This window comes from Caretta caretta, chromosome 28 (genome assembly GCF_965140235.1).
Source record: "Caretta caretta isolate rCarCar2 chromosome 28, rCarCar1.hap1, whole genome shotgun sequence".
NCBI classification, from domain to species: Eukaryota; Metazoa; Chordata; order Testudines; family Cheloniidae; genus Caretta; species Caretta caretta.
Genome location: NC_134233.1, coordinates 4,672,775 through 4,682,082, shown reverse-complemented (window position 1 = coordinate 4,682,082; position 9,308 = coordinate 4,672,775). Strand labels below are relative to the sequence as shown.

The 9,308-nt window shown below is 47.2% G+C and overlaps 1 long non-coding RNA gene across 1 annotated transcript; it reads right to left on the bottom strand.

Moving 5' to 3' along the window:
* Positions 1-1,892: 1,892 nt before the first annotated feature.
* LOC142070293 (uncharacterized) lies at positions 1,893-8,155 on the bottom strand. The gene is made up of 2 exons (XR_012666258.1): positions 7,279-8,155; positions 1,893-4,371 (listed from the first exon to the last, which is right to left on the bottom strand). It is a non-coding gene; the product is annotated as an uncharacterized LOC142070293 (long non-coding RNA).
* Positions 8,156-9,308: the final 1,153 nt, after the last annotated feature.

The window sequence follows — 9,308 nt, the reverse complement described above, 5'->3', positions numbered from 1 at the left end:
GAAATCAGTGGAAGCTAGGAGCCTAAATACCTACTGTAGAATTTGACCCAATAACAACAATAATACTAATTTGCATTTCTAGAGAGATTTTCTTCTTCAAAGCATTTTACACACATGTTTTCTAACTCTCTGCTTCAAATAAAAGCCATTATTGACAGACAATTATATTTTTCCGTCACAGCATAGACAAATAGGAGAGTGAAGAGAACACAGTTTATTAATGGGATTTTAAGCAGGTTCTTGTATGGAAAAAAAAATTAAAGATCCAGCACTCAAAAGATGACTCTGCTTAGCTGTGTGCCTTGTGGCTTAAAGCAGAATTCCAAGAACATTACTTCGCTTTTTGAAATGGTTTCTCAATTAATGACAACTCAAAATATCTGCTTCCACCTAGTGGTGCGGGTTTGCATAACATGTGTTGTTTGTATTCCCTGTTTTCGATATCATTACCTAAAAGATAAAATACATCAGAATCTACTGAGACAATTCACACTTCTGCACAAAGCCACAACAGCACTAAGAATGTATTTCTTTGTTAGCAAATAGGATCATTAGGGAGAAGGAAAAGGATAATCTCAGAAAGAGGCTCTCTCTTTCTCCTTCACTTTATTCTATCTAGGTTTTTCCACTGTTCTCCTCAATGAAGTATCTGAGCAGCTTCGTCTAGTACATTAATAATATGACTCACATCTGTCATGGTAATATCTTTTATTGGACTAACTTCTGTTGGTGAAAGGAGTGCACAGAGTTCTCCTTCAGGTCCTTGAAAGGTTATTCCTTTCACCAACAGAAGTTGGTCCAACAGAAGATATTACCTCAGCTAGGGTGACCAGATGTCCTAAGTTTATAGGGACAGTCCAGATATTCGGGGTTTAGGCACCTATCAATCCCACCCCACCCCCATCACGATTTTTCATACTCACTATCTGGTCACCCTATCCCTCCCCCACCTTGTCTCTCTAATAGCCTCGCAATGACATGGGAGTTTGTTCTCCTGTCACAGACTGTCCCCTGAGAAAGCTCTATCTACTGCACAGACAAGCCTCATCCTTACAGTAGAACACTTCATGGTGCCTGAGAAATAGGCCCTGTCAGCCACACCCCTAATCCCAGGGATTTACCTGATATTTTAGATATACTGGGCCCTGGCCACTGAGCCCCTGGAAGAGAAGGACTGCGACCTGGAACCTGACTTGATGTGTTCACGTTGCAGAAGTATGTACACAGTGTCGGAAGGCAAACAACAAACAACACTTCAATGGTCACTGAATGAGGGGCCTGTGGAAAAAAATACTACCATTATGCAATTCAAAGACTGTGTCAAAATGCACGTGCACAGTACTCAGACTCCCTGAATCCTGGCATTTCCGAACTTTCCATTGCTCAGTTTTGCAAACTTACTAATTGTTATTTTCATGCAGATTTTTATGTATTTGTTGGGCATCTAAAGATATAAAAATACAGACATCGGTTCATATCATTGTCGTGCAAACATCCCCATTTCATTGTTTGTTTTTAAAGAAAAAAGTACAGGACTAGGTTCTGGCAATTTCTGTATTGAGCTGTAAAGAAAGATATTTTTAAGGGTTTTGAACTGTCGAAACAGAGGCACAGAGATTGTCTCACACAGGGAGGAGTGGGTGATGCAGTGCACACTTTCCCAAGCCAGCAGAGCTGCTGGACCCCAAGAGATTCCCCCTCTATTCCGGAGTCAACCTTTGCCAGAAGCAAGCAGACAGAAGGACAAAAGTAGCTCTCCATTTTAATAAAGGCTCTTGTAACTTCCTGGGTAAACTGGTCCCTTCTGTTGCCGGCACCCAGTGCCGAGAGGCTGAACAACAGCTTGAGTTGGTTCGTTACCCGGTGTGCTACACCCAATAATCACAACGGGGTGGAGAAGCAGAAAAGTTTATTTGCAGCTGCAAAAAGGTACAGGGAGAATAAAATCTCAAATCCTGCACAACAGAGCAGGAAGTTACACAGGCTTTTATACATCCTTTTTCCCAGCATACTTATCCAATAGCAAGCTGTCCCAAGTATCCATATAGCCAGCCAATCCAGTTCCCAGCTAGTTCCCTGATTCTCTGTATTATTTGTTAAACTATACATAAAGCTGCTTTATTCAGCATTGTTCTTCCATATCTCCCGTTTGGCCTTGCTTAGTTTCAGGCAGTCTGACTCTGCAACATACTGTTGCAGATTCTCAGCATAACTGCTGTGTGTGCCTCCAGGCGGGGGGGCCAAGGACACTTGGGCCTAGCACGCAGAGCTGCTGCGAGTGCCTCCAGGCAGGGGGGGGGGCAAGGACACCGGGGCCTAGTGCGAGGGGGCTTCATCGACACTCGTGGTCTTCCATCCCCTCGAGTTACCTAGTGGCCATGCCCCAGTGTTCCCAACAACTCCCCCCTTTGAGAACACTCAACAGCCTTGGCTCTGAGTTTTCTCACTTGGGCTACTTATTTCTTTACAATATGACTTTGCATAAGCACTTTGTGATAGCCCTGAAGAGAATGACTTATTAACTTTTGCAAAAGGGCCCTAACACATGATACTGCACAGCATAATACCAGTAATACAATCAATACAGTAAAGAAAAATTTCAATAGCAGGCTAAATAAACCACCAAGCCAAGACGACAAACCCCAGCCTGAAAACAAGGTCTGCAACCAATCGTTTTCTGGGGCAGTATAGGCAACCTGTGCTCCGGCTCGGGCATGGGCCTCAGCCTGTACCACCTTTTCATAGATCTCATAACTGCTATCATTTACATATACACAACATCGGGGCCCGATGAGGGCACAAACCCCTCCTTGGGATGCCAAGAGATAGTCCAAAGCCAGCCTGTTTTGGAGGGAAAACGTCCTGAGCTGCTGTACCTCTTTATTTAATGTTTTTACTGCTGACCCTAAATCACTAACCGAGTCCTCTAACTTTAAGGCCACTTTCTCAAGTACCATCTGCAGGCTTACAGTATAGCGGCCTATGCATGCCATGGCTGGCCCGGTAAACAGTGGCGCTATTCCCAGTACAGCGCACCCTACCAGCTTCTCGGTTGTGAGGGGATTCTTCATATTGCCCTCCAATGCCTTAGTCAGTCGCCGCAGGGTCTTTTCTCGTGACTCAACAGAGGTGTCTCGGGCATTTCTAATCTTTCCTTTGGGCAGTGTGGCAGTTATGGAAAGATGAGGAACTCCATGAGCTATATAACAGCTACCTGTCCAGTTGGCTGGCAGCACCTTGTAAGCCTTGCGGCCACATACAAAATAGTGACCCTGTAGGGCCCAGTAAGGACTGTTTCTTAAGGGGATTCCTGGGATATTTAGGGCTGCTTTTCCAAACAGGTCATATGCCCCTAGGGGGGCATCCCATCCTCCTGATTGGGTACAAGTGGGGGCGTTTCTAATTGTCCCGTTCAAATTACACTCGCCATAGGGACCACTACAAACCCACCATTGGCTTGCTACATTGGAGATATTAACTGGACGGCAAGTTACATTTCCAAACCCCTTTTTTGTGGTAAGATTATTTGTAAGTGTTTCCCTAAAAGGGGAGCAACCATTACACCCACACTGTTGGCCTCCCCTGTTGGTCTTTATCCAATACCCATCAGCCCACTGTGTAATAACACAGGAGCTCTTTCCCACAGGATGCCCATAGGGATCAGATTGGTTTCGGGTAAAACATAACACTCCCTTAGTGAGTACTGCAACTGAATACTCCTGGTCCTGATAGGTGGCTTGCTGTAAAGAGGTCTTGTTCCAGAACGGTGAGTTCGTTCTTTCCTGCTCTTTGGTGGTGGCTAATTCTGCTAGGGTCAAGGGCAGCATGTCAAGGGGCATTCCCGTCTTGGGGACAGTGGAGTCGGAGCACATACCCAGCAATCAGTCTAGTTTGTTAAATTAGCAACATGGTGCGCAAGCAAAACAAAGGAGTTATGCTCCCGATATGCACAGTTTGGAAATACCAATACAAAGAATAACAATGTTACCCAATTAATTATTACCAAAGTCTTCCCAACCCAAGGTCTCCAATACCTGGGTGGGCCCATTTTAGCATTAAGGTGCCCGATATTTGTGTCTTTTAAACAGTAGCTTTAGCCCGAGATCGTCACTAGATGAGGAGTCAGCAGGTTGGACGGTCCACTGTTCTGCTGACGAGGGGGCAGGTACTGCCTTCAGACGAGAGTGATGGATCCAGTTCTTGTGTCCCTCGATCTTTGCCGCTGTATGGGAGATCAGCAGGACGGTATAGGGTCCTTTTCACTTTTCCTGGAGAGGCTCGTCTTTCCAGGTACGAACAAGCACAGAGTCACCGGGCTGTAAGGAGTGAACGGGAGAGTCCAAGGGGAGAGGCTGGGAATCCTTGGTATGCCTGTGAAGAGACAAGAGAACAGCAGACAGGGAACACATATACTGTGACAAAAAAACATTACCCAACTCCCATTCCCCTGACAGAACCGGGGTGCCATTCATGGGCCATGCCCTTCCAAACATAATTTCAAAGGGACTGAGCCCTAATCTACCCTTTGGGAGAACGCGGATACGGAGTAGGACGAGGGGCAAAGCATTAGGCCATTGCAGTGAGGCTTCTTGGCACACTTTTGAGAGATGCCGTTTAAGGGTCTGATTGGTATGCTCCACTACACCACTGGCTTGCGGTCTCCAGGGTGTATGGAGTTTCCAGGGGATCTGTAAGGCATGTGAGATGCTTTGAATGATTTTTGACGTGAAGTGTGTCCCATTGTCAGATTCCATCCACAGGGGGAGTCCAAAGCGAGGAATGAGCTCCTTAACAAACTTGAGGGCCACTGTCCTGGCAGTGCAGTTACAGCATGGGAAGGCTTCTGGCCATCCGCTGAACCGATCCACTATAACAAGGAGATATTTGAACCCTTGGGTCCGGGGAAACTCAGTAAAGTCTATTTGCCACACTTGTCCGGGGCCCGGAGTGGGTTCTAGGGCAGCTGGTGGCACAGGATGTCCCAGTCGGGGGTTATTCTTTTGGTAGACTAAGCAGTCCGCTTGTACCTGGGCAGCCAGGGGTCGGAGTCCGGAAGTGATAAAGTATTTTCCCATTAGCTGGATAAGTGTTTCCCTGCCAGCATGAGTGGTTTGATGTAGTTTCTGCAGCACTGGCCGGATTAGGCCCTTTGGTAAGAGGACCTTCCCTTCTGGGGAATGGAGCCATCCCTCCTTTTCCCGGAGACTGAGTTTGTCAGTTAGCTGTCTCTCCTCCCCAGAGTACTGAGGGGTTGGAAGCTCCCCTACTGATGGGATAAGGGCATGCATATGGGCGTTCTCAGCCTGAGGGGATGGCAGGGTGGCAGCATGCTTAGCCTCTCTATCTGCCCGGGCGTTACCTCTGGCCACATCTTGATCCTCCCTTTGATGGGCTTTACAGTGTACCACCGCCACTTCCGAGGGAAGTTGTATGGCTTCTAGGAGCCGGAGGATTTGGGGCCCTTACTTGACTGGGGAGCCTTGGGCTGTCAGCATTCCCCTTTGCTTCCATAGGCCAGCATGAGCATGCAGCACACCAAAAGCATACTTTGAATCAGTAAAAATGTTGACCCGCTTTCCTTTTGACAGTTCAAGTGCACGGGTCAGGGCTATTAGTTCGGCAAGCTGGGCAGAGGTCCCAGCAGGCAAACCTTCAGCTTCCACAGTGTCATGGAGGGTCACAACAGCATAACCCGCCCTCCTTTGCCCATCTATTACAGTACTGCTACCATCAGTGTACCACTCATAATCTGCATTTGGGACGGGTGCATCCTTTAAATCCGGACGGCTGGAGTACTGGACATCTATGATCTCTAAACAGTCATGTTTCTGTTCCTCTGTTTCTGGCAAGAGGGTGGCTGGATTAAGGGAGGGGCAAGGCTGTAGGGTGACTTCAGAGTTCTCTAACAGCTTAGCCTGGTACCGAGCAATGGAGCCTGGGTGAGCCAAAGCCCTCCCTTTGCATCCAATAAGGCTCGGACCATATGGGGAGTATAGATTTGCATAACCCCTCCCAATGTTAGCTTCTCGGCTTCCTCAAGCAATAGGGCAGTAGCTGCGACCGCCCGTAAACATGCCGGCCAACCCTTTGCAACCTGATCCAATTGCTTAGAAAAATAAGCCACAGGACGCTTCCATGCTCCTAACAGCTGTGTAAGCACTCCTAGGGCCACCCCCCTTCGTTCATGTACATACAACTGAAACGGCTTAGAGAGATCTGGCAGGCCCAGAGCCGGGGCTTCCATCAAGTTTCTTTTCAGGATTTTAAATGCCCTGTCAGCCTCTGGGGTTCAATAGAAGGGGTCATGATCTGCTCCTTTTACACAGTCATACAGGGGTTTAGCCCACAGTCCAAACTCTGGGATCCATATCCTGCAAAAGCCTGCCATATCCAGAAATGCCCTGAGCCGCTTACGGTTACTTGGGGTAGGAACTTGACAGATAGCTTCCTTTCTTTCGCTTGAAAGCTGACGCTCCCCTTGCCTTAGCTGTAACCTGATCCCTCTCCACCTCAGACAACAGGGTTCTCAGGAGGATATTACAGTCGTCTCAATCGGCTTGTGACTACTGAGGCACCGCTCAAAGACTGAAATAAACCTGCTTGGGTTCGTTGAGAATTCCCCAGCCTGTGTTTTAAAAGCTGCTAAGTCTATTGGATTGAATGGCACATGGGTTTAAACTTGCATAGTGGTAGCCTGACGTCCGTCTGCCCCTGGGCAAGCCACAACCGTCTCGGTAAGCAAAGGATAGAGTCCCACCGAGGAGGCAATCTCTGTAACCCGAGGCATCCTACCCTTATAAGGTGGGGATGTGGGGGCCGAAGGGGACACCGGCTCTGCCATTACAGTGGGGGTGGGGGTCTGGGGACTAACATTAGCTGCTACCGAACCAGTCGGAGTCAGATTACAGCGCTGTAAAATATCTGGTCGAGTACATAAAGTCAGAAACAAATGCGCATACATATGTTCATTCCATTTACCCATTCACTGACAAAACAAAACTAATTGGAGGATCGTGTTGTAATTAATTGACCCTCCTGGTGGCCACCACTCCTGGTCCTCTAGTTGATATTGAGGCCAGTCAACTGTACAGAATCGTTTTAATTGGCTCTTAGTCATTGGATCCGCACCAAATACCTTCCAGTTTGCTAGAATGCACTCTAGGGGCGTACACCATGCCCTAACCTCTGAGCTCTGTCCCTGTCCCATACCTACAGGGTAACTCTGGGCGTCCCCAGGTTCCAACAGAGCATATAATCCGGATTTTAATAGGTTCCTACCTTATCCAAGGGTCCGGTTCTTCACCGTGGCCTGCAGCTGCTCCTCCCCCATGTCTAAGGGACCGGTTCTTCACCGCCGTCCACAACAGCTTCTCCACTATATGAGTGCGTTGCACCGTTGTGCCCTCTGGGGTCGATCAAATCGCGTCTCCTCCGAGGCCCCCGATGAACTCACCGGTGCGCGCTGGGCGTCGGTTCTCGCTGCAATCCTCGACCTCCAGGAGGGGTCCGGGCAAGGCTAAATTGCAGCCTCGTCGCCCACCCAGGGACGCCAAAAGCTGTTGCCGGCACCCAGTGCCGAGAGGCTGAACAACAGCTTGAGTTGGTTCGTTACCCGGTGTGCTACACCCAATAATCACAACGGGGTGGAGAAGCAGAAAAGTTTATTTGCAGCTGCAAAAAGGTACAGGGAGAATAAAATCTCAAATCCTGCACAACAGAGCAGGAAGTTACACAGGCTTTTATACATCCTTTTTCCCAGCATACTTATCCAATAGCAAGCTGTCCCAAGTATCCATATAGCCAGCCAATCCAGTTCCCAGCTAGTTCCCTGATTCTCTGTATTATTTGTTAAACTATACATAAAGCTGCTTTATTCAGCATTGTTCTTCCATATCTCCCGTTTGGCCTTGCTTAGTTTCAGGCAGTCTGACTCTGCAACATACTGTTGCAGATTCTCAGCATAACTGCTGTGTGTGCCTCCAGGCGGGGGGGCCAAGGACACTTGGGCCTAGCACGCAGAGCTGCTGCGAGTGCCTCCAGGCGGGGGGGGGGGGGGGGGCAAGGACACCGGGGCCTAGTGCGAGGGGGCTTCATCGACACTCGTGGTCTTCCATCCCCTCGAGTTACCTAGTGGCCATGCCCCAGTGTTCCCAACACTTCCATTCTTTAGCTGACTATTACTCAGGCTCTTTTCTTACTGGCAAACTTGAATTTTGATTTTTCTACGTCATGGCCAGTCTTTATCGTCTCTCTTGTAAACTTGAATATGCCAATCCCTGAGACGACATACTTTCTTGTTTTTTCCTGATTCGGCAATCATAGCTTTGGGGATTGAGCTCCCATTTAAGGTACTTTTAATGATGACCCCCAGTCCTTTATTTCATCTATCAGGATGTTCAAAGAGAGCAGCTACCCTTCACTGAACGCCACTGCTCTGACTTTGGATTCCCTTGTAGAATGTGTGGGGCTGGGGTAGTTGTCTCAGCTGGACTCTTAATCCAGAGGAAAGACGCTCTCCCCTGTTCAATCAAGATCGGGAATGGCACATAGATTTGGGAGAAAAAGTACATTTTACTTTTACTCTATTTTCTTATTTCTCAAAAGGAACAGTACAACAAAGATAAAAACATTGTGAATAATCAATATAGGTATTGATGTATCTCGTCTGAAATGGGACAGCTGCTCTTCTACTCTCGGGATGGATGCTATATCAATAGATAAGATAAAAAGACAGGCCTAACTGAGAGACTGAACCCATATGAGGGTCAAATTCTGCTCCTCGGTTACATGAGTATGTCGCTCCCCGACTAGGGCCCAAATCTGTGTAAAGAAGAGTAAATCTGGTCCCAAGGGAGTATCAAACAACTTCCAAACTGTATAAGAAGGATGGTTGAGTCTAAACTATAAAGACAATTCCAAATATGGACCGCAGTTCAGGAAAGCAGCCTTATTCATCCCAGCATATGAATGATGTAAGAAAATTCTGAAAATGTGCATCTTAGATCATGGTCATAATTTTAAAAAATTAATTGACACAGCGGACACCATTCACATTTGAAACATAAAGTAGCTTAAAACTGTCCTAGCTTGAAGTGGTGTGAAACTGCTTCAGGAAATGTGGTCCTCTTACAAGTGTAGATGTGAGGTTGCATATATGGTAAAGCCATGTATACAGAATACATGCTGATCTTAATCCTACAAATTTCCTAAACACTATACAGAATATCTAATTGCTTATTTTTAAATCCTAATCAGAGGAAAATTAAAATGATTTGTGCAAATAATTGAATTCTAAGGATTGTGTAACA